Raw genomic sequence first — 13,152 nt, forward strand, 5'->3', positions numbered from 1 at the left:
TCGATACCGGACGACGCTCGCAACAATGGTTGATATGTCCGATTTGAAGGATGGTGCTTTACGTGAAATCAATATGGATGAAAGTGTCTTCAGTATTGAATTCAAGTCACATATTGCAATTGATGACTTGGAAGAGATTTTTACGCATGAACAACTAGGCGTCGGTAATATGCACTCATACATCCGGTAATATTCACTCATCCGATATATTATTTAATTAGTCCCACAATATAATTTATTTACACATTTCAATGAAAATAATCTAATGTTTATTATGTTTTTATTTAAGGTTGTTGTATGACAGAGTGTTGCGCGGGACTGTATTGTCTAACAGATTCCGTTTCGTGTCTTCCGCCCATTGCAGCGGAATGGCAATTGCTTCGGAACCGGAATCAGTTAGACAGCTCTTAGTCGATAGATTCATGTCCACCGGCAATTCAGAAAGTCTGCATCTTTGGGCGTATAATACCCGACCAGTAGGGTTAGTTTCTCATTCTTGGTTCATCTAATCTATGTTTCTTTTGTGTATAGCAAAATTTTCATATAACCTATTGTTTTAATTTATAGAGCACACTGGTTGTTGCTTGTTATCAACCCTATAAGAGAAGTCGTGTATTATCTGAATTCGGTAAATGGTGACTGGACCAATTATCCGGCTATGAAGGAAATCGTTGATTTGTAAGTGGGATCGTTCTAAATATTCGTGTATATTTATATATTTACTTATTTGTGGGATTGATCTAAACATATGCTTTTATATATTTGTTAATTAGATCAATACAAGTGTTCGGAAGTCAACGGGACGCACAGGTATCCCGGACTAAATCAAACAACATTACTTGGATCAAAGTGCAGGTACATTATTTTTCACAATTTTGCTTATAATATTTATGCAACTTGATAAAACAAGACAACTATAAAATCTTATTTGTTTTTCTATGTAGTGTCCGCAACAGCGAAACAGTTCAGATTGCGGATACTTTGTTTTGAGGTTTATGAAAGAAATCCTTCAGGCGAATCAATTAGAGATTCCGCTCACGGTATGAATTTATAACTTAAGATAATTTCATATAATTTATTACATTTAACTAAATATATCATTCATATTATGTTTTTGTTTTGTAGTACCTTGACGAATTCCGTGCTGCTGGGTACCCGAGACTTAAGTTGGAAGAAATCAAAGAGGATTTGTGTCACTTTTATATTAAGCAATTTTTCATGTAGGATTTGTGTCGATTTGAACTATAATATTATTGATGTTGTAATGATGTATATATATAATTTTGGATATTATAATGGTATTATATTAGTATATATATTGTCTTACTGATGGCTGAAATTATATCGTCGAAAATATATTACAGGTCGAAAATATTACAGGTTAAAAACATATTACAGGTCGAAAATATTACAGGTCGACTGGGAGGATTAAATTACAGGCTGCACATTAAAATACCTCATTTAGCAACGACAGCGCTTTTAAAAAGCGCTCTTAAAGGTCCACCTACAAAAGCGCTTCTTAGTAAAAGCACTGCCAAAGATTAATAAAAAGCATAAAAAATAAAATAAAAACGCAACATACGAAAGCGCTTTTGGAAAAGCGTTCTTATAGGGGGGGCTACCAGAGCGCTTTTTTCAGGAAAGCGCTCTTATAGGGGGGCCTACCAGAGCGCTTTTTCCAGAAAAGCGCTCTTATAGGAGGGCCTACCAGAGCGCTTTTTCTAGAAAAGCGCTCTTATAGGGGGAGCCTACCAGAGCGCTTTCTGAAGCGCTTTTGTTACCTACGCCAGCGCTGGCTTTCACAGCGCTTTTAAGCGCTTTTAAAGCCCATAAAAAGCGCTTTTAAAGCCCCAGCGTGTTGTAGTGAAAATTAATTTAAAATATCAAATATATATAAAAAATAGACTTTAAAAAATTACTTTTAAGTCTGGAAAATAAGCGAGTTGAACCTAAAAAGATAAACCTAACGAGTTGAACCGAGATGTTCGTGAATTTCTAATAAGTCGAGTTGAGCTGGAAAAAAAGTTCGTGATGAGCTCGAACTCGAACTCGACCAATTCTTAACGGGTCGTGTTTGAGCTGGAAAAAAATTCGTGATAAACTCGAACTCAATCAATTCTTAACGAGTCAAACTGAACTGAGGCGAGTTCGACTCGACTCGACTCATTTTCAGCCCTCATGTTAAATATCTGTATGGTGTAATGTAAAATGTGATAGTGAAAAGAAAATAATTTTAAGAAGAAGATTCACAAGTGTTGCTCCTTCTTGGGAGACCATTTCTAGTTACTTTAAGATCTTTGATGGACATGAATACGAGTGAACTTCTATTAAAATTTCAAAATGAACATCTGATCTTCAATGTCTTTGAGGCCTCGTGTCACCAAAATAAAATGAGAAATAACCAATAATTTATAACTTTTAAAAAATCATAAACAATGATTTACAACTAAAGAAATCATGAGGAAAGGGTAAATAAGGTATGAAATATGCATGTTGTTTTTAATTTATAGCTTAAAAAATATTTTAAAAAATACCACCCCATTCATATGGAGAAGCTGTAAAACTGTAAAACTCTTTTTTATGATAAAACTAGTTAAAACTAGCATCACCCATTATTTTTTTAAATAAGCTATGAATATATGAATCGTATTAGGGGTGCAACCCTTACATTAAGAGAACACTAATTAGTGTTGGTACAGAGTAATGGTAATTTATACCAATTGTAAAAATTACTCCTAAAATTTGTTTCAATATTACAAACCCATCTCCAAGAATAAAGCAAAATGTTTGAGATCACCACATCAAAGTTAAAAGGAGCATCACCCATTATTGTTGCGACTCTCTTCTGTGTTTACTTGTTATATCAGTTTCTACAAGACAGTTTTGTTTTAGGAATAAATAGACCGTTAGGGAAACACACAGCAACCTCATTAAATAGGCAAAGCTGTCAAAGGAAAGTAGTAACGTCTATGGTTGAAAAATTGACATTGATCCTATGAAACTAGTGGATCAAGACGATTCTGTCACACCGCACATTAGAATTCATTTATGGTTATTCCAATTCTCATTAATTTCTTTCGGTAAGTATAAATCTTCCGTCTTATAATAAGTGAATATGAGTAGAAAATATGTTTGTTAGGTCTGTTTAAAATGACTTGTTAAGTCGGTTCCGAATCTGACTTAAGTCGGATTTGTATCTGACTTAAGAAAGTTTTATTAGGTCGGCTAAACAGTGTCCGACTTAATAAGTTTAAACGTCCAAATAATGCTAATTCCACTTGTACCTTATTTAAGAATTTTTTTCTTAAATCGAATTTGTTTAACCGACCTGACAAGTTGTACTTTATTAGGTCGGTTACCACTGTTTTTAAATTAAAATTAAAGTCAGTATGCTAAAAATAACTAAAAACTAAAATTATTTCTTAAAATAATTGATTCATTGTTATTGTGAGATATTGGATCAAACTCTAGTATGGTCAAAGGGTAGCTTCTTGGTTCGACAGTTCGACAGAGTTAAGCATGAAGTCGAAGGATTGTTCACATGCTGGTGTCGAAGTGAGCATGCAGATGTCGAAGATGCTAGGGTTGTTAGCATGTTAAATTAGGTTTTAGTGTTTAAACCTTAATTTGTTAAGTTAGTTTGTTTATTAAGTTGGCTTGTGTAATGGGCCTTGTGGAAAAAGTCCATTAGTTAGTATGTTAGGTTTTATTATAAATAGCATACTAGTCTCTCATCATTGCTAAGCTGCAAATCCTAATTTAGGGTGAGAGAGGTTATTTGTTATTCTTGTAAACTTGTAATCTTGTTTTAAGAGAAAGTGAAAGAATAGCAGTTATAACCAATTCTTGTGTTCTTTTTCTGTTCCCTAATTCCCTTGCATTATACTTTGTTCTTGACATCGTTTTTCACAACAAATTGGTGCGGTGAGCGTGGAGAAGATGCCTTCAACAAAGTATGAGATTGAAAAGTTCACCGGAGTGAATGATTTTGGTCTGTGGTGCTTGAAGATGAAAGCCCTACTGGTTCAACAGGGTTGTTTGGAAGCGTTGAAGGGAGAGGCAGCCATGAATGCAGAATTGACGGCAGCGGAGAAGACGAATATGATCGAGAAAGCACACAGCGCAATTTTGTTGAGCCTTGGTGATAAGGTTCTCAGACAGGTATCAAAGGAGACGACGGCATCAGGGTTATGGGTGAAACTTGAAAGTTTGTATATGACCAAATCGCTGGTAAATCGACTCTACCTGAAGCAAGCTTTGTATTCATTCAAGATAGTTGAAGACAAAGTGTTGGATGAGCAGTTGGATATGTTCAACAAGCTGATTCTTGATCTTGAAAATATTGATGTGAAGATCGATGATGAAGATCAAGCGCTGTTACTATTGTGCGCTTTGCCTCGATCACATGCTCACTTCAAAGAAACTCTCTTGTATGGAAGGGAGTCCCTGACGTTTGAAGAAGTTCAATCAGTCTTGTATTCTAAGGACTTGAATGAACGAAAGGAGCATAAACCTTCGACTGTTGGTGAAGGTTTGGCCGTTAAAGGAAAATTCTTGCGAAAGAATGGTAAGTTCGACAAGAAAGGCAAAAGTCAGTCGAAGTCTTACAGTGGCGAAGCATCTGGCATTCGATGCTATCATTGTAAGAAGGAGGGTCACACAAGAAAGGTGTGCCCTGAACGCCTGAAAGATCATGGAGGTAAGGATAATGGCAATGCAGCCATTGTTCAAGATGATTTTGAATCATCTGATTTTCTTGTGGTTTCAAGCAGTGACTCGAGAAGAGAGTGGATTATGGATTCAGGTTGCACTTGGCACATGACTCCAAACAAAGACTTGTTCGAGGAATTATGTGATCAAGATGGTGGATCAGTATTGCTGGGAAACAACAAGGCTTGCAAGATTGCAGGTATTGGATCTGTTAGATTCAAGCTCCATGATGAGTCAATAAGGTTGTTGACTGAAGTCAGGTATGTTCCTGATTTGAAGAGAAATCTGCTTTCTCTTGGTGAATTCGACAAGAAAGGATATGTTTTCCAAGGAGAGAAAAGTATCATAAGAGTCATGAAGGGTTCGAAGGAAGTCTTGAGAGGCGTGAAGAAACAATGCTTGTATACCCTTGAGGCTGAAGTTGTAAGTGGTTCGACAAATGTTGCATCCACGAAACCTTTGTCGAAGACAGAAATCTGGCACATGAGATTGGGCCATGTCAGTGAAAGGGGTCTGGTCGAATTAGGGAAACAAAATCTGCTTGGTGGAGACAAAGTCGAAAAGCTGAAGTTTTGTGAACCCTGTGTACTTGGAAAATCTTGCAGAGTGAAGTTCAACAAAACACATGGATCCCTTGATTACATCCATGCTGATCTTTGGGGGCCTGCAAGGTGTCCATCACATTCAGGAGCAAGGTATTTTCTATCCATAGTAGATGATTATTCCAAAAAATTATGGGTATTCATCCAGAAGACTAAGGATGAAACTTTTGAGAATTTCAAAAGTTGGAAGACTCTGGTTGAAAATCAGACTGGCAGAAAGGTCAAGAGGTTGAGAACCGACAATGGCCTTGAATTTTGCAATGAGGCATTCGACAGTTTTTGTGCTGCCTCTGGTATTGCAAGGCATAGAACTACTGCAGGTACTCCACAGCAAAATGGTTTGGCTGAAAGGTTTAATCGAACTATTTTGGAGAGAGTCAGATGCATGTTGACTAATGCAGGGTTAAAGAAGGTGTTCTGGGCTGAGGCTGTTTCGACAACAACATATCTGATAAACAGATGTCCTTCGACAGCGTTAGATATGAAGACACCTGAAGAAGTTTGGTCGGGACATCCACCAGATCTCGACAAACTGAGAGTATTTGGCTGCATAGCCTATGCTCACATTAGGCAAGACAAGGTCGAACCTAGAGCTCTGAAATGCATGTTCATGGGATACCCTGAAGGAGTCAAAGCTTATAGGCTATGGTGCCTAGAGCCAGGTCACAGGAGGTGTATCACCAGTCGAGATGTAGTTTTCAATGAAGCTGAATTCAGCCTATCATGAGCGAACTAAGCACATTGATGTGCAATACACCTGTCGAAGAATTCAGCCTATCATGAGCGAACTAAGCACATTGACATGAGGCTGCATTTCGTCAGAGGAGTAATCGAGCGTGGAGAAGTCCAAGTGCTGAAGGTTTCGACTGAAGACAATGCTGTTGATATGATCACCAAGACATTGCCGAGTTGCAAGTTTTTCCACTGTATGCAGTTGATAAAGCTGCATGAAGAAAACTAGTTTGTTCCCTTGATGTTGTAGAGTTAGATCCAAGGTGGAGATTTGTGAGATATTGGATCAAACTCTAGTATGGTCGAAGGGTAGCTTCTTGGTTCGACAGTTCGATAGAGTTAAGCATGAAGTCGAAGGATTGTTCACATGCTGGTGTCGAAGTGAGCATGCAGATGTCGAAGATGCTAGGGTTGTTAGCATGTTAAATTAGGTTTTAGTGTTTAAACCCTAATTTGTTAAGTTAGCTTGTTTATTAAGTTGGCTTGTGTAATGGGCCTTGTGGAAAAAGTCCATTAGTTAGTATGTTAGGTTTTATTATAAATAGCATATTAGTCTCTCATCATTGTTAAGCTGCAAATCCTAATTTAGGGTGAGAGAGGTTAATTGTTATTCTTGTAAACTTGTAATCTTGTTTTAAGAGAAAGTGAAAGAATAACAGTTATAACCAATTCTTGTGTTCTTTTTCTGTTCCCTAATTCCCTTGCATTATACTTTGTTCTTGACATCGTTTTTCACAACAGTTATATTATAGTTTGATTCATGTAGAATAAGATCGGTTGTTATTGTATTCTTTCACAATTAACCATGATAGTGGATAAACAATTTGTTTTAGCATTATGTGTTAATATTCAAATCCATTATGATTTACATAAATGATTATCTATAGCAAGAGAAAGCAAGCAGAAAGATGAATAGGAAGCTGTATGATATTCAATAAGCATGCTACTGTTAGGTGTGGGTAGACTTATAAATTTTCAAATTTGTTTGCTACTTAATAGGAGTAAATAGTAGAGTTTAAAATAGGTTTACTCACATAATACAGCTTGGGTTCACATGCCCCCACCATACTGGTTTTGGAAATGAAGAGGATGGTGTGTGAGGATGAAATTGATTTTATTTTAATGTTAATCCAACTTACAAAGTTAAGATTGAAAGACAATACAATAATATCTGTTCAAATTAAAAGCACCCAATAAATTTTTATCTTCACACTTACTAAGAGAAGCGGGTGTTCGCGAATAATTAGCCAACACATATAATAGATAATATAATTTTGTATTTAATTATTCATATATTATCATAGAATAAATTAATAATTTTTAAAATAAATTTATAATTTGATGCATGAATCGTGTCTTACAACTTTATTTTATATTTAAAAGACAATATATATATATATATATATATATATATATATATATATATATATATATATATATATATATATATATAATTGCATTCTTAAATAAATTTAAAATACTACATTATATAATTATAAACAAGCCCAAGCATATGACTATGTTAGCTTGATAACTCTATAATTTTTTTATTATACTTTTTCTTTTTCGTTTATTCCTATCGGCGTCAATAATTTTTGTTTATTAACTTGAGAATTAAGGGTTCTCGAGCCTTTTACACAAGAAACGGGAAACACCCGACAAAAGAGATATTACAAACCAATTGAATTACAAAATAAATAGTAAAGGATCTTTACTAAATTCGTAAAAATTAAAATTGGGATATGTAATTTCACCTATACATAATCACTTCCACACCAAGATTTTGATGCTCCAAACCGTGTTATCAACATTCCACCTATCGTTTCGAAAACAAATCTCATTACGGAGTAACCATAAGGACAAAGTAGTAGCTAACCAAATAACTCCCAACTTACCTTCCCTAACTTTCTTACTCTTGCAAAATGAGTACCAATCACAAAAACTAGAAAGACACTCTTCCTCTATACCCCCCAGGTTTTTCTATCCACAAAGCTACTTCTTTCCAAATATTCTTTATAACTTCACAAGAAAAAAAGAATGGTCCCTATCATCCAAAACAACACCACAAAAAACACAATTAACAGAGTTTGAAGATAAAACAAATTAAAAATGAAAACAAATATAAGAATATAACAATTTCATTTCAAATAAAAAACAATACTAGTAATTATACATAAATAATATTTTTTTATTAATAGGTAAATTAAAATAAATATCATACAAATGGTGTGTTTGATTTATAAAATGATAAGTAATAGACAGAAAAATATATGACAGTACAAAACAATACTAGATAATTTTTTGTACTATAATGTACTTGATAATTGACGCACTGAACAAATTTTTTAATCTATTTTATTTGATAAGTTTATATATTGAACACAATAATTAATATAATTTTTTTATATATTATTCTTTATTGATATATAAAAGATGATATTTTGATAGTTTTTGATAATTTATATTTGAGGCAAACAATTGTCCCATGGTTTGCTGTCCCCTGACACATATTTTGTTCAATCCCTAATTAAGCTGTATATCAAACAGGATACAAAAAAATTGTTCTATCCAATCTCTCATTTTTTGACAAATAAAATGCACCTAAAGAATAAGGTTATATATATATATATATATATATATATATATATATATATATATATATATATATATATATATATATATATATATATATATATGAGATACATGATCCCTCAATCCTTTCTATTATTCGAGGATTGATCGTCTCTCTTCGTCAAGTTCAAATTATGATTTCTTCTATGTGGCTTTAGTGAACTTCAAGTTATCCATTTTATTGAGAATTAAGCATCATATTCATAGTGTTCTTTGAAGCTAAAATAGTCCCTTGAGATGACTTTGTCGCTATGGGATGTGTGGTTAAGAATGATTCTGATGTTGTATTTCTGTCTGCTTGCAAGAGAGAGGAGATTCAGGTTACTACATGTGTGGCTGAACCCTGGCTATTAAGTGGGCTCTTATGCTGATGCATTCCCTCCATCTGGATAATGCCATTCTCCAATCAGACGCTCACAATGTGGTTGATTGTATACGTGATTTTTCTCTTATATTGGAAGTTATATAATATTGTAACATTTTGATATATACTACCAATTTGTTTCAACTCTTTTTGTATGATAAAATCAGTTAGAAACTTATAATAATGCTTTCCTACATATGGTAATTTATTTGGGTACAACGTCAAAGGACATAAAGTGTATCCTATATGTGAATTTGATACATGCCACCATCGAATACAAAAAGGAAAAACGACAGTTTATCTCGGTCATCTAAAATTTCTAAGACCTGATCATTCATACCATAGACTGCGGAAGGATTTTAATGGAGAGCATGAGTTTGGTATTGCTCCAAAGCCCTTAACCAGGAAGGAAGTTTATAAAAGACAACAACATATTAATTTTGTCTTTGGAAAGAAACAAAAAAAGCCCGCAGAAAAATATATTTGGAAAAAGAGACCAGTGTTCTTTTATCTTCCATACTGGTCTAGTCTAGATATAAGACATTATCTTGATGTGATGCATGTGGAGAAAAATGCATGTGATAGTTTGATTGGAACATTTATGAACATTAAAGGCAAGACATAAGGCACTAAAAAATTCCGCGAAGATTTGGTTGTAATGGATATACCGCTAGAGTTAGCCCCAAAATAAATGAAGAATATAACCTATTTGCCCCCATCATGTCACACTCTGGCTAAAAAAGAAAAAAATTGTAAATGTCTGTTGGGTTTCAAAGTTCCCCAATAGCACTCATCAAATATGAAGAAACTTGTGTTAGAGAACGATCACAAATTAGTTGGCTTAAAATTCCATGACTGTCTTATCTTGATGCAACAACTTCTACCACTAGCTATTTGTGGCATTTTACCAAGAAATGTAAGGGTAACTATAACCAGATTGAGCATATTCTTCAATGATATATGTAGTAAAGTTATTGATTCTGTAAATTTAGATGACTTCGAACATGAAGTTGCAATTATCTTATGCCAATTAGAGATGTTTTTCCCTCAATCATTCTTTGACATTATGGTTCACTTAGTTGTTCATCTAGTAAAGAAGATTGGAATTTATGGTCCTATTTATTTACAGTGTATGTATCTGGTAGAGTGATACATGAAGATTTTTAAAGGATATACAAATAATCATCACCGCCCGAAAGCTTCGATCGTTGAAAGTTACATCACATAATAAACTATTGATTTTTGTACAAACTATTTGTCAGGAGCAAACTGTATAGGACTTCCTGAGTCTCATCATGATGGATGTTATGATGGTAGAGGTATTCAAGGTTTAAATGTTAATACATTTGAACGAGAAATAGTTCTACAAACACATTTGTATATATTGAATAACCTTAGTGAATTTTAACCTTACTTAACCGCTCACAAAAGTCTTATAAAGGAAAAAATTCCCCCAGATAAATAAAAGATGGTTGTTGACAGAGCAATACAAAACTTTCGTAACTTAGTTTAATGAAAGAGTGTTTCTAAAGAGAGTAGCACATCAGATATAATTAAATGGTTGTCACGTATGCCTAGTGGGGTTATGGTTGGGGTCCTTCAGGAGACATTGGAGTGCATATATTTCTAAATATTCATTCTATACAAAATATAAAGATGATTGTAGCACCATACAAAATAGTGGGGTTATGGTTGGGGTCCTTCAGGAGATTTTGGAGATTGACTATGTTGATTTTAAAATGTCTTTATATAAGTGCAAGTGGATTGACAGTAACACTGGTGTTGATTTTAAAATGTCTTTAAAGTTGTTGTTGATTATCCTAATTGGTTTTAAATGTTGTTCAAATAATAGGTGTTTAACGACCAGTGACAAATTCGATTGGACAACCTACAACTTTTCGGATTGATTATTGTTTTTGTTGGTTAATCATTTGTTTATTTTTGTTGTAAAATTATAAAGCGTGTGACATTTTAGGTTTGTATTTGGTGTAAACAATAAATATTTGTGGTATAATATTTTAGATTGAAAATTTGACAAAATATACCATGTTTCTATTTCAAGAATTTGCAAAATACGGTTCTCTGTAATTCAGGTGCATACTACAGTACTAAAAATAATTTATTCCCTCGAATTTGATCTAAAATCGAGGTAATAACACTAAACTATTACATTAATTTTATACAACACCGAAAAATAATATTGGATGCGCCATCCAATATTTTTAAAAATAATAAAAATACAAAGGTTATAGAGTTAACCTTTCAAGCTCAACAACATCATAGAACAAAAAAGTTCGATTTTAAAATAACAAAATTATTTTCATGTGTGAAAAATAGAGAGCAAAAAAGTACAATGAGTCAATAATATATGGATAAATTTCAAAAATACCATTAATAAGATCTTGTTCCATTGTAAATAAAAGAGTCGTAAAAAATAAAAACTTATATTTGGAAGTTGTATAATACTGCAACTTTTGGATATACTACCAATTTGTTTCAACTCTTTTTCTATGATAACATTATTCAGAAACTTACAATAATGTTTTCATCACAAACTTAGTATATACTATATTCAATACATATCACCTATACATCATGATATCTTTCTTCACTATCTTCTTGAATTGGCCTTAAACCTTGTTGTCCTCTTGAAAACTTGTATGAATGACCATTCTCCCCATTTGCAGCAGCCACAACACGAGCACAAAGCCTCCCTCTAGAGCATTCCTCAACAATCAAACGACCTAATTCTGTATCATCGATATCGATATCATTGCTCGTATCCACCTTCTCTATCAAACCCTTGAGTTGGCCTTTGGTCATTCGTACCTTGATTGTCACGGCTTGATCACGGTGAACTGCTACAACAGGGTGCACCACTCCCTTGTTGTGTCTCTTCTTCCCAAAACAAGCATTACCCATTATTTTGTCTTCCTTCAATTCTGTGTTAAGGAAACAAACAGCAGGCTCATTAAATAGGCAAAGCTGTCAAAGGGACGACGTACGTAGTAGTAACGTGTGAAGATGGAACAGTATGGTTGAAAAAATGAGATTGATCCAATGAAGAGGATTGTGCTACACAAATTAGAATTTATTGTTTCATTTATGATGTGGCCGATTCTAATTAATTATACAGCACTGCATGGAAATTTCTGGTACATGTATCATGATGTATGGTCTTTAAAATTACATTTTAAATTCGTCTATCTTATTTTGGGTCCATTTACTCTCCGGTTTAAATATTAATAAAAAGATCTCATAATGTCAACTTATACAATAAAATATGCATGAGTCAACTTATTATTAACTGAAACATTTTTATTAGTCTATTTGAATTTTGTTTGTTAACAAAAAAAACTAATTTTTTTTTAATTAAAAAATCACTTTTCAAAATTTTGACGATTTGTTACATTTTTTTAGAAAATTTTAGAAAAATAATAATAATAAGTTGTTTGTATGAGCTTTAATAAAAATTTATTTATTACAAATATAATATATATATATATATATATATATATATATATATATATATATATATATATATTAATAAATATCAGAAGAAAAATTATAATTTATAACAAACTGATTATTTAACCGCGCGCTGAATGAATGAGTATTATTATACAACCTATGATTCCAGTTGTTATATTTTTTTTAATATAATGGTCTAATTAAAAAAATATCTTAAAATCACGAGAGATTAAGAGAAAGAAAATATGTTTTGAAATTGTCATAATTATAAAATCGAAAAACAATAAGAATGTTGACAAAAGACCTCATAACCACAAAGACGATCTGGCGGTTGGTGGTCGGCCATGACTTGGGAGCCACATTTGCAGTGGTAGGCAGCAACGCATAGAGCCGCGTATGTGGTGATCTGGCGGTCAGATAAAAGTCGACGAGATGGTGGAGGTCGAAAGTCAACTGGGCGATAAATGTCGGTAGTGCCAGAGCCATTGTGATGGCGGTTTGCAGTCGAGGCAAAGCTGGGGAGTCAAGTCGCTCGCAGAGGCACCCAGCAGGTGCCTGCGATTGGGGTTGGCGAAGGAAGGGGACCCCGACATAGGTCCAAGCGGCCGAGTTTAGGTCTGGCGACAATTTAGATCCATCGGG

General features: G+C 33.7%; 1 long non-coding RNA gene across 1 annotated transcript; it reads left to right on the top strand.

The window, feature by feature from the left end:
- Positions 1–792: 792 nt before the first annotated feature.
- On the top strand, positions 793–1,303 carry LOC131612950 (uncharacterized). Its single transcript, XR_009287512.1, has 3 exons — positions 793–855; positions 945–1,040; positions 1,126–1,303. It is a non-coding gene; the product is annotated as an uncharacterized LOC131612950 (long non-coding RNA).
- Positions 1,304–13,152: the final 11,849 nt, after the last annotated feature.

Source organism: Vicia villosa, linkage group LG6 (genome assembly GCF_029867415.1).
Source record: "Vicia villosa cultivar HV-30 ecotype Madison, WI linkage group LG6, Vvil1.0, whole genome shotgun sequence".
Classification (NCBI taxonomy): domain Eukaryota; kingdom Viridiplantae; phylum Streptophyta; class Magnoliopsida; order Fabales; family Fabaceae; genus Vicia; species Vicia villosa.